The 27,568-nt window shown below is 40.0% G+C and overlaps 1 pseudogene; it reads right to left on the bottom strand.

Moving 5' to 3' along the window:
- Window positions 1–1,504: 1,504 nt before the first annotated feature.
- LOC109459976 (small ribosomal subunit protein eS6 pseudogene) overlaps window positions 1,505–27,568 on the bottom strand; it is a 44,044-nt pseudogene continuing 17,980 nt past the window's right edge.

The following is a 27,568-nucleotide window of genomic DNA, read 5'->3' as shown; positions in this document are numbered from 1 at the left end:
ATGGCCCCTCATACTGAAACAAGAAGAACAAGCGGGGAGGAAAGTCCAGAACTCAAGACACCCTTGACCACCAGTCTTCATGATGTTGGACAGTTTTGCTAATCAGAAAGACACTGCCAGCCCAGGGCAGCAGGAGGAGGGAGCCCAGTCACAGCTCAGATTCTGCCCTTTCCTGCCCTTTCTCTGGCTTTGGTTGTCCTTTGAACGAGGTGGATGTGCTACTGGGCTCCAAGGACCCTTTCAGCACTTGGCTTTCAAGATCCAGATTCTTCGTACCCACAGGCCAGACATCTGCCCTCTTTGACCCCATGCCATGCCCCCTCCAGTCTGGGGCACTTCCTTACTCAGATACCCTTGACTGGGATGTTCGTCTTCCCTGGTGTTCCAAGCCCCCCTGGTTCCCTAACACCCACCCCAACCCAGCCTTTCCAGGGTCCTGCCCCTGAGCAACCCCAGTGCTTCCTGCCGAGTCTCACAGCCAGGCCTGTACTGTACACTTCTTCACAGCTCAGCTCTGCTGCCCAATCTTCTCCCTTCCCTGGCCCAGGCCATGGGCTCCAGGGCAGGAGCTGGGCCTCAATACCCCTGTGTGCCCCTCGCAGTCTGGCCACGTGCTCCCAAATCAGCAGGAACTTAGAAAAGAAAGCAGGAAGCTCATGGCTTGGCTCCCAATCCCTGCTCTGTCACTTCTGACTGGGTGATCTCAGGCAGTTGTCCCCGCTGACCCCCCCCCTGCCCGCTCTGCGTCCCCCTCTGTAAAGTGGGGCTTCACCATCCCTGCACGCCTAGTGCACAGGTAGGAATTTGAATTAAGTGCTGTCCGTGGATGATCTCAGTTAATCCTCACAGCAGTCTTAAGAGGCAGAGTCTACTGTTTACCTCGTTTGTAGATGAGGAAACAGATGCTGAGCAGAAACAGTAAGTGACTTCCTTAAGGTCCCGTAGCTGGTAAAACGTGGAGGCCAGAAATGTCCCTAGGCAGGCTGACAGGGGCACCCTGCTGTGCAGCTCGCCCTCTGAGGAGCGGAGGCTGTGGACACACTTTGCACTTTGTTTAGCTCTCCATGGAGAAAGGGCGGGTTACTCTTGCCATTTTAAAATGAGAAAGGAGGTCTAGAGAGAGGCAGTGACGTTTGGAGACCATACTGAGTCCATGGCACAGCCAGAGCTCTGACTCCCACTTCAGGCTCTTTCCCCGCCCCGGAATCTCCTGATTTCTTTGAGATCACATGTGATGACAGGCTCCTCAGCTTCAGAGCACATGAACGAGGTGGGCCTGAGCGTGGGCTGCCCACTGACTCTCAGGCATTGGTTGCATGGACGCCAAGTCAGTCAGCCCAGACCTCCACCACTGAGTCACCACCACCAGGCAAGGCAAGAGTTCCAGCGCACAGGCAGACACAAGCCACGAGACAGCCAGAACCTGCCGTCTGGCCACACCCCACATCCAGGGGTGCCTCTCCAACCAGACACATGCCTGGTTAGTAAGAAATGTCTAGTGAAGTCAGGGGTTCAATCTGGGAGCTAAGGGGGTGGCAGTGGTGATGATGATAGAGATGGTGAAGTCGATGGAGGTGAGGCTGGCAATGAGGATGGAGGTGAAGGTGGTGGGAGGAGGTGAGGGTGGAGGGAAGAGGTGAGGTTGGAGGTGAGGATGGAGGAAGTTATAGGGACGACTGAGATGGCAGTGAGATATGGTGGTAGTGATGCTAGAGCCACTGAAGATGGTAGGGATGGGAGTGCCGGTGCTGGTAGGAGTGGTAGGAAGGATGAAGGCGAGGACGGAGGAAATGATGGCGACAATGCAGATATTGGTGGCAGCAATGGTGGTGTTGATAGGGATGGTGCTGTGGCCGGTGCAACTGGAGGCTACAGTAACGATGAGAATAACAGTCAGAGGAGAGATGCTGAGGGTTACTCTTGACCCAGACCCCTCCAATGAACATTGAAACTCCTTCCGCCGTGACTTCATTTCAGTCTCAGAAGCCCCCTCTGGTCAGTCAGTGTCACTGATGAGCATTTAGCTTCAGAAAGGACACTGGACAGGAAGGGGACCCAGTTGCCTCCTGGCATTAACCAATGTTAGTGAAGCATCAGGCATGACTCAGGCAGCTAACAGTGTAGGGGTTTCCAACTCAGTGAGATGCCCAGTGTCTGGGGTGCCAGAGAGTCAGGATGCGGCCGGGGGACAGACCATCCTGTTCCCAGAAGGAAGCAAGGCCATGTTGGACAGCAATGGCTCTACTGGGTGGGCACTGAGCAGCGCTGAGCCCCTGGGGCCATCAAGGCATGGAGGCAGGGCACAGCAGGGTGTCTGCTGAGAATGACACTGAGAAGGTGCGAGTGACACTGGAAAGGTGGAAGGGGGACGTTGAGTGCCAGTGCTAGGCTAAGCTTTTAGCCTTGAGGGAGCTGTCAGAGTGGGAGTGGTGAGGTCAATGGAGGTGTCTAAGGCAGGGGGCTTGGTGGTCTTGCTAGCAGCAAGGGTGGGGCAATGGTGGCAAGAGGTTCCAGGAATTGTCCGAGCATGCATTCTGAGGCAGCCACCGGGAATCCTAGCATCTTTGGCAAAAGGTCACAAATTCCTCTTCTATTGTTGACATCAACACATGAACACTGCAGGCCCGCCATGACCAATGTTCAAGCTTTTCCATTACCCACAGGCCAACTGCCCGACCCCCACCCCACGCACAGTCCCCGGCGCACCCACTTCTGGCCTCTGCCAGGACCCCAGCAAGGGGCTGGCCTGGAAGAGCCTGGCCGGGGTGCGGGCCAGCCTCCCTAGCGTGCTGCCCAGGCAGTGGGTCTTGCCAGGTGTCAGACTCAATTTCCCGACCTTCTTGCTCAGAGAACTAAACATCTTGTCCATTCACCCAAGCCAGGTCCTCCCAGGCTGCCTCGTTGGCAGTAAAAAGACCTGGGGGGTTGGGGGGGACAGTCAGACTCACCAGGCAAGGCAGGGTGGGGGCAGACTGCAGAAATGTCATTCTTCCAATTTGTCACCCACTTCTCAGCAGGCCACTGGCCAAAGGGAAGGCAATGCTGCCAGAGGGAATGACCAGGAGGGGGCAACTGCAGGCAAAGTGTCTGGAGATGGTGGGGGGGCCACTGGACTAGGGAGTCCGGAGATCTAGGTTGAAGCCCCTGACTCACCCTGTCTTGTGCGCAAGACCAGGGCCCGGCTCTCCACTGGCAAATAAGGTGGGGTGAGTAACAGGCCTTTTGAAGTCCATCCCACCTTCCATTAGTCAGCAAACTTCCCTCCACAGCCAACTCGTATCCCTTGTACAACTTTGTACTCATTGCTTTTTAAAAAGATAATAGTTGTATTGTGATATAATTCACATACAATAAAATTCACCCTTTTAAAGTGTACAATTCAATACTTTTTAATATATTCACAGTCGTAGAATCATCTCCACAGTCGATTTTAGAACACTTCATCACCCCAAAAAGAAACTCCGTACCCATTAGCTATCATTCCTCCTCACAGCTCCCATCCTCTGGGCCCCACTCCCACCCCTACCAGCTCTAGGCAGCTGCTAATCTACCCACGGTCTCTACAGACTTGCCTATTCTGGACACTTCATGTAACTGTTGCTTCTTTGAGAGGGAGGGCACTGGGCAAACCAAATCTCTCTTTTGTCCCCAAACCAGTGCCTCTCTGCGGCCCCATCCTGCCCCAGGCCCCCGGCTCCAGGCTGCCAGGGCTTCGGGTCACAGACTCTTCCTCCCCTCCAACCAGCACCAAGTCCCCTCTCTCTCTCTTTCCCTCTCAGTGACTCCTGTCCTCTTCCTCCCCCAACATCTACCAGCAGATCCCCCTCTTGCACAGTCCACTGTGACAATGTCCACTTTTCACCGCCCCTTTGGACTGTTCTAAAGCAAAAACCTGAGTACGTCACCCTGACCCAGCACAACATCTTCCACGGGTCTCTGTTACCCTCAAGGGTAAGGCCAAACTTCTGCCCCAGGCATTTCAGTTTGGATCCCCTGAACACAGTGCCTCAGCAAAGGCATGCATTTGGGAGATGATTCCAAGAGGCAGGAGGGAGGAGCAGGGACGACATTAAGGCCACCTACGGATGCACTCAAGGTCTGCTGCCGGCAGCACGGAACAATTGCCCTGGAACCTCTGGGGACTATACAGAATGCCTGTCCAAGCATCAGGGGACCGGCTTCCCTCACTCATCAGTTGAGGTCACTGCCTGGAGAGTTAACCCCCACTCCACATCCTGGATGTGCTTGCTGTCAGGCTGAGAGGACCCCCGGCCTGAAGACTCTGAGACAGGGACAGGTGCTATCATTGATGCCGTTGCAGCCCCCCACTCAGATTCCCCCTGGTGGTCTGTGTACCCACACAACTGTGAGCCGTGGACGTCGGCTGCCCATGGCCCACAGCTGCCCCTTCTCCAAAGAACAGCCCTCAGCTAATGAGAGATAGCAGCCTGAAAATTGAGCAGCCTACAGTCAATGGCCAACTGAAATGGAGGCCCCTTTGCCCCAAGGAGGGTCAACGCTGTGCTGCCATTTATGCTCTAAAACCTTCCTTGTGATCAGGAAAGAGCACACTTTTGCTGAGGCCACATCCTGCTTCCTTCCCTCAAAAAATAATGCTACCCAGTTCTTGACTCCAGCTGTACTTCTGGGGAACTCAAACGGAGAGCCAGGCACATGGTGGAGAGGCAGGGCTCTTGGTGTCGAAGGGCTGCCCACCAGCAGCAGTGACAATCTGAGGGGGGCACTACACCAGATTTGGAGCCCCAACCACAGAGGCCCAAAATACCTCTGTTGTCTCATCTCCCATCTCATTCCTCCCAAACTCCAACCAAATGCAGTAGTTGATTGGGGTTAAGAATGAAATGTGACCTTAGAGAAACACTGTGCCCACCCCATGCCATGATTGTCTGGACCACAAACCCCACAAGGTCCATGAGGACAAGAACTTGGCTGTGTGTAGGCCTGTGGGCTAGATTTAGAAGTGCTGCCTGGAGGACCAGCATCCCTGGGGGGAGTCTGGTTGGGGGTGACCGAGTGATGCTGGAAGATCTGATTTGAGGAGAGCAGAGCGTCCCAAATGCAGGTTTCAGCCTTGAGCATGGCCCATGAGAGATAGCAGTGTGCTCATACATGACATGCAGAGTCCAGCATGGGTGAGTGGGTGGCCCAGGGAACTCAGGGCCTGATGCAGAGGCCAGGGAAGGGTGACTGGCTGGGTGGACAGCTGAGATAGGGACTCTGTCATATAGGCCCTAAGTGCCACAATCAGGGTAAGTGGTGAAGCCTGCTCTGAGGGAATGAGCCCAGCACTCAGATATCAAAAATGCGGTCAGACCCAGAGCCAGGGTAACTTGAGGTGGATCTCCAGATGGACAGTCTGGAACTGCTTAAATCTCCCCTGCTTCAGGGAGGGCCCAGCTAACTCTAGAGCTTGGGGTAGAACTGAGCCTACTGGTGAGAGAGCAAGAGGCTTTAGATACAGTGAAAGAAGATTTCAGAGCAGGACGCAGGTGACCCAACTCTACATACTGAGCAGATCTGAATAAATGTTTACTAGACTGGTCAGCTCTCATGTAGTCATTTGGAAACTTCTGAGCAGCAGCTATGGGGAAAGCCCACGCTGGGTAATTTAGGGTCCTGGCCATGTGTCTGGCATCCCTTCTGGAATTGCCTGGACATTGGCTTCCTGCAGGTACATGCAGGCTTGTGCCACAGCAAAGCACCCCAGAGCTGAAGGTGACTTGGGACCCAGGATCATGCCCACTGACCCTCTTGGGGAGGCCTGGTGAATGGGGCTCTTTAGGGGGCAGACACATCTTCCCTTGGGTCATAGCTCCCAGGGAAGGGTCACAAGTCTCCCCTCTGACTGGAGCTTCTCAGGGCATGGCAGGGCCTCCTCAGACTAGACTTTCCAGAGTATGATTGTGTCTGCTTCATCAGACTAACTTACTTTTCAGAGAAGACTCATATCTCTCTCTCTTCAGCCCTTTTCTAAAGCATGGCTATGTCTTCCCTCTCAGGTCAAGGCCATGTGTCTTCGCTCATGCCAGTCTCCTACAAGTTCTACTCACTGTGTGCCCTTCTCTCTTTCCTCATCTGTAAAGTAGGGGAAGTCATATCAGCTTCACAAAGTTTCTATGAATGGAAGGATATGGAAGGAGAATAACATAACATTACAATATTCAATGTCCAGTCAAAAATTACTATATCCATACAATGGAACATTATTTGGCAACAAAGAGAAATAAAGTAATGATATGAGATACAACATGGATGAATCCTGAAAACATATTAAGTACCAAAGAATCACATATCACAACCATGATTCCATTTATATAAAATATCCAGAATAGACAAATCTATACAGACAGAAAGTAGATTAGTAGTTGCCTAGGTCTCGGAGCCATAAGTGGTGAGAATTAGGGAATAAGGGCTGACAGGATCAGGTCTTCCTTTGGGGGCAATAAAAATATTGTAAAATTAATTTTGGTGATGGGTACATAACTCTGTGAATATGCTGAAAATCATTAAAGTTTGTACTTAAATGGGTGAGTTATATGATATGAGAATTATATCTCAATAAAACTGTAAAGAAAAAAACTTAGTACACATGCAAAAAAGGAAAATATGGTCCATAACCAAGAAAAAAAATCAATGAAATAGATCAAGAAATGACAAAGATAATCAAATTAGCTGACAAGACTTAAAACAGCTATTACAAGTGTGTTCAAGATTGTAAAGAAAAAAGTAAACATAATGAGAAGAGAAATTGCATACATAAAAGAGAACCCAATGGAACTTTTAGAGCAGAAAATATGTTTGAAATGAAAGATTCATTGGATGAGCTTAACTGCAGATTAGAGGGGGGAAAAACAAGATAAAAAAATTTAGCAGAGCCCTGAAGACCTATAAATATAATTAGAGTACCAGAGGGTGAAGAAATAAGGGTTGAATTGTTTTCAAATTTCCAATTTGATGAAAACCATAAACCCAAAGATCCAAGAAGCTCAAAGATTCCCAAGAAGAGTAAATACAAAGAAAACTACATTAAAGCACATCATAATCAAGTTGTTGAAAACCAATGATAAAGAGAAAATCTTAAAAGCAGCCAGAGGGGAAAAATGACACATACAGAGGGTGCCAAAAAAATGTATACACATTTTAAGAAAGGAAAGAGCTGTATTAAAATTGTAATACTCAATATATACTGAGAACAAAAGATGAACACAAGTCATGTGTATACATTTTTTTCGGCACCCCAGTATATAGAAGGAATAAAGATAAGAATGACTGCTGACTTCTTGTCAGAAACAATGAAATCTGGAGGACAATAAAATTACATCTTTAGAGTGCTAACAGACTCAACCTAAAATTTTTTTTTTTTTTTTTAGTTACAGAAATATTTATTTTAAAATTAGTACTTTATTTTTTTTAAAGGAGTTATTTAGATGAAAAGCTCCAAGGTGCACTACTTCAGGTAGGTGTTCTAGAATTCTTTATTCAATGAAAATAGGCTTCCAAAAATTTTCCAGAAAATTTTCAGGCTGAAGGAAGAAGATATGTACAAGACAATGAAGAGGAACAGAAATGGCAAATATGTCGACTAATATAAAACATATTTTATTTCATTTTAATACTTCAAAACAATAATTGACTTTTAAAGAAAAAATACCACTGCATGGTGAGGTTTATCACCTACATAGAAGTAAAATGTGGGACTGCACAAAGGATGGAAGGGAGGAAGTGGAAGGTACTATTTTAAGGTTCTTATATTATTCATGAAATGTTAAATATATTTTAAATGTAGATTGTGATAAGTTAAAGACTCAAAGAATAAATTCTAGGGCAATCACACAGAACAAGAGCGAGAACTAGCTGATATAACAAAAGTAATAAAAATGAATGATAAAACCAAAATAAAAAACCTCAATCCTAAGGAAGAAAGGGAAAGAGGCAAAAATGAAAAAAGCTAAGGGAACAAACAGAAAATAAATAGTAAGATGGTAGAATCAAACCCAAATATAAGCTGCATCTAGCCACATGGAGTAAATAGGGATAGGATTTGCCCTTCCACCTTAACAAGTAGAGAACCAAACAACAGATATGACAGCAGTTGTCCGACATGGGCGAGAGGCCATACTGAAATATCCCTAAGGGAAGACAAACAAGGTGAACTCTAAAATCTGGAAAATTTTCCAGATTTTAGGAAAATAACATATTTCTAAATAACCTATGGGTCAAAGGGAAAAAATACCTGGGAAATTAGAATGAAAATAAATGAAGAAAGCCTATGGGATTTACAGAACACCACAAAGAATATATGCATAATAAAAGTCCCAGAAGGAAAAGAGAGAAGGGGACAGAAAGAGTGTTTAAAGAAATAATAGCTGAAAACGTCTCAAATCTGGAGAGAGATTTGGACATCTAAGCACATGAAGCTCAAAAGTACCCAAACAGGCTCAATCCAAAAAGATTTCAATGAAACACATTATAATCAAACTATCATAAATCAAGTACCAAGAGAGAATTTTGACAGCTGCAAGAGAAAGATGACTCATCACGTACAAGAAACCCCTATAAGGCTATCACTGGATTTCTAAGCAGAAACCTCCCAGGCCAGGAGACAGTGGGATGATATATTGAAAATGCTGAAAGAAAAACACTGCCAACCAAGAACATTTTACTAAGCAAAGCTGTCCTTTAGAAATGGAAGAAAGATAAAGACTTTCCCAGATAAACAAAACCTGAAGGAGTTCATCATCACTAGACAAGACTTATAAGAAATTCTAAAAGGAATTATTCAAACTGAAAAAGAAGGGTGTTTAATAACATGAAAACATATGAAAGTATAAAACCCAATGGTACAGATAAGTAGATAGCCATATTTAGAACACTCTAATGGTGATGTGTAAAATGCTTTTAAGTCTAGTATGAAGATTAAAAGACAAAAGATGTACAGATAACTATAGCTACAATAATTTGTTAATGGATACACATAAGATTTGGAAGGGAGAGTAAAAGGGTAGTTTTTTGTATGAAATAAAATTTAAGTTGCTGTCAACTTCAAATAGACTGTTATAACTATAAGATGTTTTTATGTAAGCCTCATAGTAACCACAAAGCAAAAACTTCTAGTAGATACACAATAGATAAAGAGAAAGGAATCAAAGAATACCACTACAGAAAATCACCAAATCACAAAGGAAGACAGCAAGAGAGAGAAAAAAGGAACAAATGAACTACAAAACAGCCAGAAAGCAATTACAAAATGGCAACAGTAAGTCCTTACTTATTACTAATTACTTTAAATGTAAATGGATTAATTTCTCCATTCAAAACACATAGAGTAGATGAATGGAGTTTTTTTCGTTTTTGTTTGTTTGTTTGTTTTTAAGAACCATCTATATAAGAGGCTTACTTCAGCTTTGAGAACACACATAGGCTGAAAGTGAAGGGATGGATAAAAATATTTCATACAAATGGAAACCAAAAGAGAGCAGGAGTAGCTATATTTATATCAGACAAAATAGACTTTAAGTCAAAAACTGTTATAAGAGGGCCGGCCCGGTGGCTCAGGTGGTTGGAACTCCATGCTCCTAACTCCAAAGGCTGCCAGTTCAATTCACATATGGGCCAGTGGGTTCTCAACCACAAGGTTGTCGGTTCAACTCCTCAAGTCCCGCAAGGGATGGTGGGCTCTGCCCCCTGCAACTAAGATTGAACATGGCACTTTGAGCTGAGCTGCCGCTGAGCTCCCAGATGACTCAGTTGGTTGGAGCGCGTCCTCTCAACCACAAGGTTGCTGGTTTGACTCCTGCAAAGGATGGTGGGCTGTGCCCCCTACAACTAGCAACAGCAACTGGACCTGGAGCTGAGCTGCGCCCTCCACAACTAAGACTGAAAGGACAACAACTTGAAGCCGAAAGGCACCCTCCACAGCTAAGATTGAAGGGACAAAAACTTGACTTGGAAAAAAGTCCTGGAAGTACACACTGTTCCTTAATACAGTCCTGTTTCCCGTCCCCAATAAAATCTAAAACAAAAAACAAACAAAAAAAAAACTCTAATAAGAGATAAAGGAAGGTCATTACATAGGGATAAAGGGATCAATTAAGAGGATATAATAATTGTAAATGTACATGCATTTAATATCAGAGCACCTAAGTATATAAAGCAAATATTAAGAGATTGGAAGGGAGAAATATATAGCGATACAATAATAGTAGGGGAATTCAATATCCCATTTTCAACAATGGACAGAACATCCATACAGAAAATCAATAAGGGAACATTGGACTTGAACTACAGTTTAGATGAAATGGCCCTAACAGACATATACAGAACATTTCATCCAACAGCAGTGAATATACATTCTTCTCAAGTACACAGGGAATATTTTCACAGATAGATCACAAAACAGGCCTTTACAAATTTAAGAAGATAGAAATCATAGCAAGTATCTTTTCTAACCACAATGATACAAGACTAGATCAATAAGAGGAGGTAAACTAGAAAATTCACAAATATGTAGAAATTTGACAACCAATGGGTTAAAAAGAAATTAAAAGAGAAATTTTTTAAATCTTGAGATAAACAAAAAAGGAAACGCAACATACCCAAACTTATGTGATGAAGCAAAAGCAGTTCTAAGAGGGAAGTTTATACCAATAAATGCCTACACTAAAACAAAACAAAGATCTCAAATAAACAACTAACTTTATACTTCAAGGACTACAAAAAGGAGAACAAACTAAGCCCAAAATAAACAGAAAGAAGGAAACAACAAAGATCAGAGCAGAAAGAAAAGAAATAGAGACTAGAGGAACAATAGAGAGATCAATGAAATTTGATATTTTTAAAAGATAAACAAAATTGACAAACCATTTGATAGATTAAGAAAGGAAAAGACTCAAATAAATTAAATCAGGAATGAAAGATGAAATATTACAACTGATACCACAGAAACACAAAGGATCTTAAGAGAACACAATGAACAATTATATGTAAACAAATAGTATAACCTAGTAGAAATGGATACATTTCTAGGAACATACAACTTACCAAAACTGAATCATAAATAAATAGAAAATCTGAACATACCAATAACAAGTAAGAAGGTTGAATGAGTAATAAAATATCTCCCAACAAAGTAAAGCCCAAGACCAGAGTGCTTCGCTGGTGAATTCTACCAACATCTAAAGAAGAATTAATACCAATCATTTTAAATTTGTTTCAAAAACTGAAGAGGAGAGAATGCTTCAAAACTCATTTTACAAGTCCAGCATTACCCTGATACAAAAGTCAGACAAGGAAACTACAAAAAAAGAAAATTACAGACCAATATCCTTGATGATGTAAAAATCCTCAACAAAATACGAGCAAACCAAATTCAACAGCACATCAAGAGGATCATACACTATGATCAAGTGGGGTTTATCCCTGAGATGCACGGATTGTTCAATGTATGCAAATCAATAAATGTGATATATAAACAGATTAAGGATAAAAATCATATAATCATCTTAATACACGCAGAGAAAGCATTTAACAAAATTCAACATCATTTCATGATTAAAAACTCAATAAATTATGCAGACAAGGAATGTACAGCCATATCATGCAGGCCATATATGAACAGCCCTCAGCTAACATAGTACTCAATGATGAAAACCTGAAAGTTTTCCCCCTAAGATCAGGAAAAAGACATGGATGCCCACTCTCACCATGTCTGTTCAACATGATACTAGAAGTCTGAGCCAGAGCCATTAAGTAAGAAAAAGGAATAAAAAGCATCCGAACCAGAAATGAAGAAGTAATACTGTCTCTGTTTACAGATGACATTATCAAATATATAGAAAAAATGTTAAAACTAATAAACAAATTCAATAAACTTTCAAGATACAAAATCAATATACAAAAATCAGTTGTGTTTCCACACACTAACATCATACTACCTGAAAAAGAATTTGAGAAAAACAAGCCCATTCATAATAGCATCAATAAAGAATAAAATACTTAGGAAAAAATGTAACCAAGGATGTGAAAGATCTGTACATTAAAAACTATAGAATACTGATGACAGAATTGGAAGAGACACAAATAAATGGAAAGATATCCCAGGTTCATGGACTGGGAAACTGAAATTGTTAAAATGTCCATTCTACCCAAAGCTATCTACAGATTTAATGCAATCCCAATCAAACTTCCAATGACATTTTTCACAGAAATAGAAAAAAATAGTCTACAATTTATATGGAACCACAAAAAAAGCCAAACAGATAATGTAATCTTGAGCAAGAAGAGCTGCAGGCATCATACTTTCTAATTTCAAATTATACTACAAAGCTGTAGTAATCAAAACAGTATGGTACTGCATAAAAACAAACACACAGACCAATGATATAAAATTGAAAAGCCAGAAATAAGTCCATGCAATATGGATAATTAATCTTTGACAAAGGTGCCAAGATAGTTTCTTTAATAAATAATGTTTTTAAAACTGGATATCCACATACAAAAGAATGTAATTGGACCTTTATCTTACACTGTACACAAAAATCAACTTCAAATGTTTTAAAGACTTAAAATCATAAATCTCCAAGAAGAAAATATATAGGAAAAGCTTCTTGACCTTGGTCTTGGCAATGTATTTTGGATTTGGTAACAAAAACAAAAATAAACAAGTGGAACCACATCAAACTAAAAAGTTTCCACACAGAAAAGGAAACAACAAAATGAAAAGGCAATCTACAGAATGGGAGAAAATCAACCTATGGAATGGGAGCAAACAATATATCTGATAAGGGATTAATATCCAAACTATGTAAGGAACTCAAATAGCTGAATAACAAAAACCAAATAACCCAATTTAAAAATGAGCAAAGGACCTGAATAAACATATTTCCAAAGAAGAAATACAAATAGTCAACAGGTATATGAAAAGATATTCAACATCACCAATCATCAGGGAAACGCAAATCAAAACTAAAATGTGATGTCAATTACACTTGTTAGGATGGCTATTATCAAAAATTCAAAAGATAACAATTGTTGGAACAAATTTGGAGCAAAAGGAACCCTATACAATGTTAATGGGAATGTAAATTGGTACAACCACTATGGAAAACAGTATAGAAGTTGCTAAAAACAAAAATTAAAAATAGAACTACCATATGACAAGCAATCTCACTTGTGGGTATATATCTGAAGGAAATAAAATCACTATCACAAAGAGATATCTGCACTCCCATGTTTATTGCAGCATTTTTCAAAGCCAACATGGAAACCATGGAAGTGTCTGTCAATGGACAAATAAAGAAAGAAAATGTGGCATATATCTAATAGAATATTATTCAACATTAAAGAGGATGGAAACCCTGCCATTTGCAACAACATGGATGAACCTAGAGGACATTATGCTAAGTGAAATAAGCCAGATACAGAAAGAAAAATATTGACATGTCTCATTTATATACGAATCTAAAAAAGTCAAACTCACAGTAACTGAGAGTAGATTGGCGGTTACCAGGGTCTGGGGGATTAGTGAATTGGGGAGATGTTGGTTATAAAATTTCAGTTATAAAATGAGTAAGGTATGAAGACATACACAGAATGGTAACTATAATGTATTGCATACTTGAAATTTGCTAAGAGTAGATCTCAAAAGCTCTCACCTCAGAAAAAATAGGTAACTATGATGTGATACACACACACACACGTGTGTGTGTGTGTGTGTGTGTGTGTTAATTAGCTTGATTGTGGTAAATATTTCACAAAGTATACATATACCAAAACATTACACTGTACACTTTGAATATATACAATTTTTAGTTGTCAATTATATCTCAATAAAGCTAGGGGAAAAATAAGCACTAATATCAATCTTTCAAAAACTCTTCAAAAAAAGAGGGAACATTTTCCAACTCATTCTCTGTGGCCCTGATACCAAAACCAGGCTAAGACAATGTAAGAAAGGAATACTAAAGACCAATAATCATTAGGAATAAAGGCACAAAAATTCTCAATAAAATACTAGAAAATGAATCCACTAACATATAAAAAGGATAATATAGTATGACCAGGCGGGATTTATCCTAGAAATGCAAGGTCAATTCAACATTCAAAAATCAAATAAGTTAATATACAATATTAATAGAACAAAGGGCAAAACAACATGATCATTATAACAAATTTAGAAAAAACATTTGACAAAATCTAATACCCTTTTAATAATAAACACACTCAATAAACTAGGGATAAAAGGAAGATTTTTCAATATGATAAAGGACATTTATGAAAAGCAAACTGCTAACATCACATGCAATGGTGAAAGACTAAAAGCTTTCCCTCTGAGATCCAGAGTAATACAAAGATATCCACTCACACCACTTATATTTAACATTGTATTGGACATTCTAGCCAGGGCAATTAGGCAAGAAAAAGAAATAAACGCATCCACATTGGAAAGGATGAAGTATAATGATCTCTATGTGCAAATGACAGCATCTTATACATAGAAAATCCTAAGAAACGCACACTCACACACAACTACTAGAACAAATAAACAAATTCAGCAAGATTGTAGAATACAAGAGAAATATATGAAAATCAATTGAGTTTATATACATTAGAAATAAACAGTTTAAAAATGAAATAAACAGAACAATTCCTCTCACCATATACAAAAATTAACTCTAAGGATCATAGACCTAAATGTAAGAGCTGAAGCAGTAAAATTCTTAGAAAAAAATACAGATGTAAATTTTTGTGACCTTGGACTAGGCAGTGGTTCCTTAGATAAGATGTTAAAAGCATAAGCAAAACAATAAAAAATAAGTAAATTGAATTCATAAAAATTTTAAACTTTTGTATTTCAAAGCACCATCAACAAAGTGAAAAGACAACCCACAGAATGGGAAAAGATATTTACAAATCATTTATCTGATAAGGGACTAATTTCCAAAGTATATAAAAAACTCTTACAACATAACAATAAAAAGATAAATAACCCACTTTTTAAATGTGAAAAGTATTTTAACAGACATTTCTCCAGAGAAGAGATGTATACAAATGGCCAATAAGCACATGAAAAGATGTTCAACATTATTAGTCACTAAGAAAATGAAAATCAAAACCACACTATGATGGCTATAATAAAAAGAAAGACAATAAAAGGAGTGTTGACAAGAATGTGGAGAAATTGAAACTTTCATACATTGTTGGCAGAAATATAAAATGGTGCAGCCACTTTGGAAAACAGTTTGGCAGTATCTCAAAATTTAAACATAGAGTTGCCAAAGGAGCAATTTCACTCTTATGTATATACCCAAGAGAAATGAAAAAGTATGTTCACACAAAAATTTGTACACAAATGTTTATAGCAACATTGGCTACTATGGAGTAGCCAAAAAATGGAAACAATCCTCATACCCATCACTGATGAGTGGATAAATATAGTATGGTATATCCATACAATGGAATAATATTCAACTATAAAATTTAATGAAGTACTTATAAATGCTACAACATGGAAGAACCTTTAAAACACTATGTTAAGTGAAAGAAGCCAGCCACAAAAGGTCACATATATGATTCCATTTATATGAAATGTCAGAATAAGCAAATCCATAGAGACAGCAAGTGGTTGCCAGCAGCTTGGGGCCGAGGTGGGGAGAATAAGGAATGTCTGCTAATGAGCATGGGAGTTTTTTTGGGGGGGGAGATGAAAATTTATGAAGTTATATGACAGTTTCACAACTTTGTGAATATACTAAAAATCATTAAATTGTTTACTTAAAAAATGAATTTTATGGTATGTGAATTATATAGCAATAAAAAAAGAAGTAGATAATCTGAGTGAATCTAAATCTACTAAAATTTATATTTTATAGTAAAAACTTTCCAACAAGGAAAAATTCCAGGCCCAGATGTCTTCACTAGTAAATTCTACCAAATAATTAAGGATGAGGTAATACCAATCCCCAAAAACTTTTAGAAGACATAGAAGGGAATACTTCCCAACTAATTTTATGAGCCCAGTGTTACTCTGATACCAAAACCAGACAAAGACATTACAAGGGGGAAAAAAATCCTAAGAAATATAGACAAGGGATCAGCACACCATGGCCTGTGAGCCAAAGCCAACCTGCAATCTGTTTATGTAAATAATGTTTTATTAAAACACAGCCACACCCATTTGTTTAAATATTGTCTATTGCCGCTTTCACGCCACAGTGGCAATGTTGAGTAGTTATGGCACAGATTATGTGGTCTGCAAAGCTTCAAAGATTTACTGCCTGACTCTTTACAGAAAAAGTTTGCTAATCCCTGCTATAGACTAATAGCTCTCAATAAGATGCAAAAATTATTTAGAAAGATTAGAAAATCAATCAAGATCATCAAAAACATCAAGATCAAGTGGAATTTATCCCAGAAATGCAATGTTCATTTACAAAAAAAAGTCAACATAATGTAACATATTAAAAGAATAAAGGTTAAAAATGAAATAGTCATCTCAATAGTTGCACACACAAAAAAGCATTTTATAAAATTCAACATCCATTCATGATAAAAATACTTCTCAGCAAACTAAAAATAGAAGGGAAAGTTTCCCATCCAGGAAATGTAGGAAGTTTGAAAGTCACCACTCTGTCCTAACAACAAGTAACAGGCTGAACGAGCTGAAAAATCAACAACTCTTCTTAGATCCACCAGAGAAGTTAGGTCACAGGGAAAACTCCTGCACTCAAAGCTGCAGACACATCAACATCATTAGTCACAGAGAATTAGATAGAGAATTAGAACTTACCAGAATAGAAACTCATGAGCAGAAACCAGAAAGAACCAGTGCCAGGATAGGCAAACCTGAACTATAATTAACAATTGCTGGATGCTCAGTGTGGACAAGTGTAAGATAAAAACTGCAGACGGATCCAGTTAAAAGGTGACCCCCCCAACACACACACACACACACACACACACACACACACACACACACACTTTTGTGAGTTTTACCTCCTGGAGCTCTACCACGTCCTCACAGTGAATATCAGAAAAATGCCCTCATGCTTCCTGCAGTGAGGAGGATAAGACGAACCATTATGAAATATGCCAGAGCATTCTCTTCTTCTGAAAAAAGCCTTCCCTCAAGAGAAACTTTCTAACCAGAGCCTAACTTTGCTGGGATTTTATCAGAACCTAACTGATTTGGAGGAAGAAAAATACCCAATTCTAGCCCACTCTAGCCATCCTGTCCCACCTAAGGGGGAAAAATAACTGAAAAGCACTTGCAAAATTCACAGTCCAGAGGTATAGTTTCACTACAGACTGAGACCTAATCGTAGGACTATAGAATGCTTACACACACACACACACACACACACACACACACACACACACACGCACGCATGCACTTTACCACTACATCACTAAAGATCTATTTACAGCCATTTTTTTCACTCAGTACATCATGTCCAGCTATCAAGAAGAAAATGGCAAGGCACATTAAAAGGCAAAAGAACACAATCTGAAGAGACAGAGGAAGCATCAGAACCAGACATGGCAGGGATATTGAAATTATCACACAACTATGGTTAATATGCTAAGGGCTCTATGGATAAAGTAGACAGCATGCAAGGACAGACAGGCAATGTGAGCAGAGAGATGGAAATTCTTACAAAGAAATGCTAGAGATTAAAAAGCATTGTAACAGAAACAAAGAATGCCTTTGTTGCGCTTATAGTAGACTGGACACAGCTGAGGAAAGAATTTTTGAGCTTGAGGATATCTCCATAGAAACCTTCAAAACTGAAAAGCAAAGAGAAATAGGACTGGGGAAAAAGAAAGAACAGAATATCCAAGGACTGTAGGACAGCTACAAAAGGTGTAATAAATACATAATAGTAATGCAAAAAGAAGAAGAGAGAGAAGGAAATAGAAGAAATATTTGAAACAATAATAACTGAGAATTTCACCAAATCAATGTCAGATACCAAACCACAGATCTAAGAAGATCAGAGAATACCATGCAGAATGCATGCCAAAAACCTACATTGTGGCATTTCATATTCAAACTATAGAAAATCAAAGATTTAAAAAAAAATCCTAAAAGAAGCCAGGGGTAAAAAAACACCTCACCTATAGAAGATCAAAGATGAGAATTCATCTGGCTTTTACTCAAAATCTATGTAAGCAAGAAGAGAGTGGAGGGGGAAAAATTAAAGTGTTAAGAGAAAAAGTGTAAAGTGAAAAAAACCATCTAACCTAGAATTCTGTACCATATGAGATTATCCTTAAAAAGTGTAGGAGAAATAAAGACTTTCTCAGACAAACAAAAATTGAGGGAATTTATTTCCAGTAGATCTGTTTAGCAATAAATCTTTTTAAAAAAGTTCCTTAGAGAGAAGGAAAACTATGTGGGTCAGAAACCCAGATCCATATAAAGAAAAGAAGAGCATTGGAGAAGGAACAGTAAATGTAAAATAAAAACTTTTATTTTTCTTCTTCTCAATTGAGCTAACAAATAATAGTTTGTTCAAATTAACAACAGCAACAATGTATTGGATAATGTATTCTTACGAGGACTGACAATTAAGTTCACGAACTCATCCTGGAAAAGGTGCTACATACTTCATTGCTGAATAGCACTATGGTCACCTTCGAAGTACTCTCCTTCAGAAGCTGTGCACCGATGCCAGCATCTAGTCCACCCTTCAAAGCAATTTTGGAATTCTTTTTCTGGAATGACCATCAGAGCCATCATTGGATTACCTTTAGTGTCCTGAATGTCATCAAAATGTCTTCCTTTCAATATTTCCTTTACCTTCAGATAAAGAAAGAAGTCATTGGGTGAGTATCAGGTGAGTAGGGAGGGTGTTCCAATACAGTTATTTGTTTACTGGCTAAAAACTCCCTCACAGACAGTGCTGTGTGAGCTGGTGCATTGTCGTGATGCAAGAGCCAGAATTGTTGGTGAAAAGTTCAGGTCATCTTTTTCACACAGTCTTTTCAGCACTTTCAAATAGTGAACTTGCTTAACTTGTTGTCCAGTTGGTACAACTTCGTAATGAATAAATCCTCTGATATCAAAAAAGGTTAGCAATATCATTGCAACAAACTTAATTGTCTGACCTCATATACATATACATATGCTCATATACATATGCTTATTTATAAGTGAAATGAATGATAACAAAATACAAAAGACAAGAGGAAGAAATTAAGATTATTTAGCTATTATAAGGTACTTGAACTACCTGTGAAGTGGTATATGGTAGTGTTATTTGAAAGTGGACTTGGATTAGTTTTAAATATATGTTGCAAACTCTAGGGAAACCGTAAAAAACAAGTAAAAATAAAAAAAAGATAGAGAGATCCAAGGTGGTAGAGTAGATAAACAGTGTGCCTGCTTCCTTCCATGAACACATTAAAATTACAACTAAATTATAGAACAATCAACAACCCAGAGAACCATATGAAGTCTAGCTGAACAGAAGTTTTATAACTAAGGATATAAAGAAGAAGCCATGTCAAGACTGATAGGAGGGGCAGAGACATGAAGCAGGCTGGCATCATACTTCAGTGTGGCAGTTGAGAATCAGGAGGGATATCTCAGCTGCGGAGTTCCCCCCTGGAGGAGCAAAAAAATACCAGCCCCACACCAGGCTCCCCAGCCCAGAGTCCTGGTGCCAGAAAGAGGAGCCCCTACTGGCTGTGAAAAACACTGGGGATTCTGACCGTCCAGGTGGGAAGGAAGGCTGTAGGAAATCCAGATATTCTCTTAAAAGGCCTGTACATAGACTCACTCACTCACAAGCACTCATCCTGGGCTCCAGCAGAGGGATGATGACTTGGGGGGTATCAGAGGCATACAGGGGGCAGACTGAGGTGTGTCATATAAGGCAAAGGCTAGAGGACAGTTGCCATTTTCCCAGTGTGGGATACTTCTCCCATGCAGCCAGCAGCCAGACGCCATCTTTCCTTTGTTAAACCCTCCCCCTACACAACCAAATCTGAATCTGAATTGGTCTGGTGAGCTCCACTGGGACCCTGCCATACCCAACTCCCCCAACACCAGAGGCACTTTCTTGGCAGCAAACAACCAACCCCATCCTCATTGCACTCTTTCTTAGAAAACTATCAGAGTCCATGTGCCCCAGGAGGGCGGCAGCTGGCCTCGGTGTGCTCTGAGATTTTTTGCTGAGTAGCTCCAGGCTCAGCACTGGCACCAAAACAGAATCTACATTAACCTAGTGAACATAACTTTTCCCACTCTAGTGACTCACTAAGACCCTGCCTTACCCAACTTGTGTACCACATGAGGTTTTATCAGTAGCTGACCTAAAGGAAGATGGCAGATGGCAGCAGGCCTCAGGGTGTCCTGGCTTTTTGCAGAGCTACCACAGGCCCAGTACTGGTGACAGCTGTCCTCAGTTCGCAGCACGGCCTCTCTCATATGCCTCCAAGTTTAGCACAAACAGCAAACAACCACAAATTGCTTTGTAGTTCTTACCAGGTAGTCCCTGGTCAGTGACAGGCAGTGGGTGACCTGGGCCTGCACCAGAACCCCTCCCAAGAGGCCTCAGAACTAACATACTTGGAGGTTGGCTTCAGACCACAGCAGAGCACCACTCAATTAGCCCCTCAAGTGGCACACATAAAGGATGGTCTCAACAGGCACCAAAACCTACTGGGGCAGATCCCACTTAGTGGGATAAGCCCCCCACACAGCATCCCATAGGCTGTGGATATATCCAAACCCCACAGTCAATCAGCATGAGACATGCCAATAGCAATTAAGGCTCAACTATAACAGGAGGGCATACACAACCCACACAAGGGACACTCCTGGAGCAGCTGGAGCAGGTGACCAGGGAGACTGTGCCAGGACCCCCACAGGGCACCTATTATAAACTGTCACCCAGCCAAGACTGGGAGACATAGCTGATCTATCTAATACATAAAAACAAACACAGAGAGACAGCCAAAATGAGGAAACAAAGACACGTGCCCCAAATGAAAGAACATGAGGAAAGTCCAGGAAAACAACGGAATGAAATGAAGGCAAGCAACCTACAAGATACAGAGTTCAAAACAATAACTATAAGGAGACTCAAGGGACTTAGTGAGAACTTCAACAAAGAGATAGCAAGCATGAAAAAGGACATAGAAACCATAGAAAAGAACCAGTCAGAAGTGAAGAATACAATAACTGAAATAAAGAATGCAGCAGAATAATCCCCAGCAGACTAGATGAAGCAGAGTATCAAATCAGAGATTTGGAAGACAAGGTAGCATTATATATGGAATATTGCTCGGTCATGGAAGGGAATGCCACCTCCTCTTTATCCATTCTTCCATTGACAGACACCCAGGCTGCCTCCACATCTTGGCCATTGTAAACAATGCTGCAATGAACATATAGATGCACATGTCCCCTCGAAGTAGTGTTTTGGGTTTCTTTGGATAAATACCCAGAAGTGGGATTACTGGGGCCTTCTTTGTCTCTTGTAATAGCCTTTGTTTTAAAGTCTATTTTGTCTGGTATAAATATTGCTACCTCAGCTCCTTTTTTTTTTCTTTTTTTCATTTCCATTTTCATGAAATTTCTTCTTCCATCATTTTACTTTCCATCTCCTTATGTCTTTTAATCAGAAGTTAGTCTCTTGAAGGCAGCCATATGTACAGGTTTTGTTCTATTATCCATTCAGCCCTCCTTTTGTCTTTTGATTGGAGCACTTAATCCATTTATGTTGAAAGTAATTGTTGATAGATATGTAGCTATTGCCATTTTATTATTCATAATTTTGATCTTTTTTTTTTTTTTCATCTTAAAGAAGTTCCTCTAACATTCCTTGTAATACTGGTATTGTCTGGGAAGCTCTTTATCTGTCCTTTGATTTTAAATGATAGCCTTGCTATCATATCATTATATATGGAATATTGCTCGGTCATGGAAGGGAATGGGTTCTTGCCAGCAGCATGGATGGACCTGGAGGGTATTGTGCTGAGTATGTCAGACAGAGAAAGATAGACACAATGTGATTTCGCTTATATGTGGAATCTAAACAAAATAAACAAACAAAACAGAAACAAACTCATAGATGTAGAAAACATTTTGATGGTTGCCAGATGGGAGGGGGTGTTGGGGGTGTGGATGAAAAAACAGGAAGGCATTAAGAAGTACAAATTGGTTGTTACAAAGTAGTCATGGGGATGTAGGATATACCATAAGGAATATGGTCAATAATATTGTAATAACTATGTATGGTGTCAGATGGGTACTAGATTTGTTGGGGTGACAGATGGGAGGGAGTTGGGGGATAGAGTAAAAAAGGTAAAGGGATTAAGAAGTATAAATTGGTAGTTACAAAATAGTCATGGGTATATAAAGTAAAGCATAGGGAATACAGTCAATGAAATGGTAATAACTACGTATAATGCCAGGTGGGTACTAGACTAGTCAGGGGGAACACTTCTTAAATTACAAAAATGTCTAACCACTATGCTGTACACCTGAAATTAATATAAAATAATATTGAATGTCAAATGTAATTGAAAAATTTTAAAAGGGAGGGAAAGGTGAAGGGGAATAAGAGGTCCAAATTTCCAAATATAAAATAAATAAGTCACGGGAATGTAATCTACAGCATGGGGAATATAGTCAATAATATCATAATAGCATAGTATGATGGCAGATGGTTGCTGGACTTACCATGGTGATCACTTCTTTAGGTACATAAGTGTTGAATAACTATGGTGTACCCTGAAACTAATACAATATTGTACATTAGTTATATTTTAATTAAAATCTTTAAAAAAAGAAAAAAGTATATCTGATTTCTTAAGAAAGGAGAGAATATAGAATAATAGAAATGTTCTATTAAAATCATAGAAGACAGAAAAAGAGAGACAAAATAGGAAAAAAGAACAAAGGCAACAAGTGAAAAACAAATATCATAGATATTAACCCAATTATATCAATAATCACTTTGAACGTCAATGGTCTAAAGCAGCAATTAAAAGACAGAGATTGTCAGAGTAGATCAAAAAACAAGACCCAACTACTGTGCCTGTTGTCTACAAGAAACCCACTTTAAACATGAACACACACATAGATAAAATGTAAATGGATGAAGAAAGGTATATTATGCTAACACTAAGCAGAAGTAAGCAAGAGTAGTTACATGAATTTCAGAGAGAGCAGACTTCAAAGCAAGGAAAGTTATTAGAGATTAAAAAGGGCATTACATAATGATAAAGGGTTAAATCTCCAAGAAGACATAACAATCCTTAATGTGTATGTGCCTAACAACAGAGTGTCAAAATATGTGAAGTAAAATCTGATAGAACTGCAGGAAAAATATATGAATCCACTATTTGGAGATTCCAACACCCCTCTATCAGAAATAGACAGATCCAGCAGGCAAAAAATCAGAGAGGCCATAGCTGAACTCAACAACACCATCAATCAACTGGATATAATGGACTTTTATAGACCACTTCATCCAACAATGGCAGAATGCACAAATTCTTCTTAAGCTCATATGGAACATTCACCAAAATAGACTACATTCTTGGCCATAAACACACCTTAGCAAATTTAAAAGAATACAAATCATACAATGTCTGCTCTGAGATCACAGTGGAATTAAACTAGAAATTAATAACAGAAAGATGGCTGGAAAATCCCAAAATACCTGGACATTAAACAACACACTTCTAAATTACACGTGTCAAAGAAGAAATCTCAAGACAAATTTAAAAATATTTTAAACAAAATGAAATGAAAACATATCAAAATTTGTGGGATGCAGTGAAAGCAGTGCTTATAGGGAAATTTATAGCATTGAATACATTTTTAAAAAAGAAAGATCTGAAATCAACCAACTAAGCTTCCACCTTAGGACACTAGAAAGAAGAGCAAATTAAATCCAAAGTAAGCAGAAGAAAAGAAATAATAAAATTAAAAGTATAAATCAATGAAATTGAGAATAGGAAGTAGAGAAATTTAATGAAACCAAAAGATGGTTCTTTGAAAACATCAGTAAAATTGATAAGCCTGTAGCCAGGCTAACTAAGAAAAAGAGAGAGGACTCAAATTACTAGTATCAAAAAAGAAATAGAAGACAGTTGTATAGATCCTATACACATAAAAATGATAATAAATGAACATTATGAATAACTCTATGCCCACAAAAATTTGATAGCCTAGAGGAAATGGATCATTTCTTGAAAGACACAATCTGCCAAAATTCACACACTAAATTTTGTCTAAACAAATAGACAATCTGAATAGTCTTATACCTATTAAAGAAGTTGAATAAAAAGCTAATGACCAAAATCAAAATGGTGGCGTGAGGTGAACCACTGTAAAGCTCCCCTGGAATTTACAACTAACCGAACAACAATAACTCCACAAAGGACTCCCTGCACAGCACACAGGCAAGACGAAGAAGCCACTACTGAATTCACCTAAAGGTGGGCGAACCGCGAGAGTGGTGGGAAGAGAGAAGGGAGAAGTGCGGAGACGGAGCCGAGCAGGCGCAGGACACAGACCTAGCTCAGTGCTCCGAGCTCGCTGCTTCCCGAAACTACCGCAGCTGCGGGAGAGGGAAGAACTCGGACTGCTAGGGCTCCGCCTGGGCTCCACAGGGCTGAGGGGGCAGCATGTAACACGGCTGAACCCAACGCTCATGGCAGAGACTTCAGAGCAAAGACTGAGGGAAGAAGGCTGAAAACGGTGGTTTAAGCCCTCACTGCCGAGCAGAGAACGGAGCCTTAGGCACTGAGACCAGCCGTCCCCTCCCTACCCTCCCAGAGCTCGCCCTGCCCCCACCTGCCCGGTACTAGAAGCAGAACAGTAGTAGTGTCAGAGCAAAAGAACATACTATTTGCTGTTCTGAGAACTGTGGACCGCAGACACAGATTCGCAGCCCAACTAGTTCTGGCAGAGGCGAGGGAGCTGTGGAAGCAGGACCGGCTGTGGTGGTGGTCGCCGCCATTGCTCTGGGCCACCTGTCACAACTCACCCCGCCCTTAACCCCACCTATCTGGGCGGATCCCTGCAGGAGTAAACAGAACTGCTGAAACATACCGGCTCTGAATCTGGTGCAGGAAGAGCTTTGGAACTTCAAAAGCTCTCCGCATACCCACATGGACACTGCGCCCTGTGACCCAGGTGAACTATTAACAGGAAAAGCCCGTCCCCCAGGGAATCCCCCCATTGTGTGAGAAGCTGGAATAGTGCAGGGAAATCATAGCACTACCATGTGAGAGAGAAAAAAAAGGCTGCAGTCGGAGACAAAATAAAACATTCTACCAACAAGTACTGGAAAACAAAAGAAAGACCTCTTCCTATCAACCTGTTGCAGAAGCCACGCCTGTAGATGTCTAGGAAGAGAAATAATAAATCAGTAATTGCCATGAATAACCAAGGCAACAAGACAGCTCAGAAAGAAAGTGAAAAGTCTCCAGAAAAGGAACTTAAAGATATGGAAATATGTGACTTAAATGACAGAGAATTCAAGATTGCAGTTCTGAAAAAAACTCAACGAGATGCAAGAAAACACAGAGAGGCAGTTTAATGAACTCAGAAACACAATCAAAGAACAACATGAGCATTATACGAAAGAGATTGAAATTTTTAAAAAAGAACCAAATAGAATTTCTGGAGATTAAGAACTCAATAGAAGAAATTAAGAATGAAATAACCAGCTTAGGTAGCTCAGTGACATCAAAGATAGAAACCTGGAAATTACACGGATGGAAGAAGAAAGAGACTTGAGACTTAAAAGAAATGAAAGAACTCTACGAGAACTTTCTGACTCCATCAAAAAGAGCAATATAAGAATAATGGGCATACCAGAAGGAGAAGAAAGAGAGAAGGGAACAGAGAATATATTCAAACAAATTGTCGATGAGAACTTCCCAAACTTGTGGACAGAACTAGACCCTCGAATCCAAGAAGCAAATAGAACACCTAATTACCTCAATCCCAACAGGCCTTCTCCAAGGCGCATTGTATTGAAGCTGTCTAAAATCAACGACAAAGAAAGAATCCTCAAGGCAGCCAGGGAAAAGAAGATGGTAACCTACAAAGGAAAGCCCATTAGACTATCATCAGATTTTTCAGCAGAAACTCTACAAGCCAGGAGGGAGTGGAACCAAATATTCAAAGTATTGAAAGAGAGAAATTATGAGCAAAGAATAATATATCCAGCAATGATATCCTTTAGATATGAAGGAGGAATAAAGACCTTTCCAGACATACAGAAGCTGAGGGAATTTTCTAATACGGACCTGCACTACAAGAAATACTAAAGGAGGCTATTCGACCACCATCAACAGGGACAATTTGTGGCAACCAAAACATAAAAAGGGGGAGAGTAAAGGCCTGAACCAGAATATAGGACTGGAGAAAGTAAGTGTGCTGAAGAAAATGGAATACTCTAAATATCAAACTTTCTTTTACATAAACTTAAGGGTAACCACTCAAAAAATCCAGAAATGAAATATATACTGAAATAAATGAAGAAACAGAGGGAAACATCATAGAATACTACCACACAGAAATCATAGACAACAACAAAAAGGCAAAGAAACAATGGAGACACAGCCATACCAGAAAACTAAAGATAGAATGACAGGAAATCCTCACATATCAATAATCACCCTAAATGTAAATGGACTGAACTCACCAATAAAAAGGCACAGAGTAGCAGATTGGATCAAAAAACTAAACCCAACCATATGCTGTCTCCAAGAGACACATCTCAGCTATAAGGACAAGCATAGACTCAAAGTGAAAGGGTGGAAATAGACATTCCAAACAAATGGTACCCAGAGAAAATCAAGTGTAGCCATAATGATATCAGATGAAACAGACTTCAGGGTGAAAAAGATTACAAGAGACAAAGATGGACATTTCATAATGGTGAAGGGGACTGTACAACAAGAAGACATAACAGTCATCAATATTTATGCCCCCAATCTGGGAGCACCAAAATATACCAAGCAACTACTAACAGAACTAAAGGGAGAAATTAACCAAAACACAATTATACCAGGGGACTTAAATACATGATTGACAGCTATGGATCGATCATCCAAACAGAAAATAAGTAATGAAATAGCAGCCCTAAATGACACATTAGATGAAATGGACATAATTGACATATATAGAGCACTTCATCCTAAAGCATCAGACTATACATTCTTTTCTAGTGTACATGGAACATTCTCAAGGATAGACTATATATTGGGACATAAAATCAGCCTCAGTAAATTTAAGAAGATTGAAATCATACCAAGCATATTCTCTGATCACAAGGCTTTGAAATTGGATATCAACTGCAAAAAAAAAGCAGGAAAAACCACAAATACATGGAGATTAAACAACATACTTTTAAAGAACGACTGGGTCAAAGAAGAAATTGAGGAGAGATCAAAAGATACATAGAAACAAATGACAATGAAAATACATCCTACCAAAATTTTTGGGATGCAGCGAAAGGAGTTTTAAGAGGTAAATTTATATCATTACAGGCCTATCTCAAGAAACAAGAAAAAT

This window comes from Rhinolophus sinicus, chromosome 3, assembly GCF_057876585.1.
Source record: "Rhinolophus sinicus isolate RSI-liver-muscle chromosome 3, RSI-T2T, whole genome shotgun sequence".
NCBI lineage: Eukaryota > Metazoa > Chordata > Mammalia > Chiroptera > Rhinolophidae > Rhinolophus > Rhinolophus sinicus.
The sequence above is the reverse complement of the archived record's forward strand: the minus strand, read 5'-3'. Positions and strand labels throughout refer to the sequence as shown.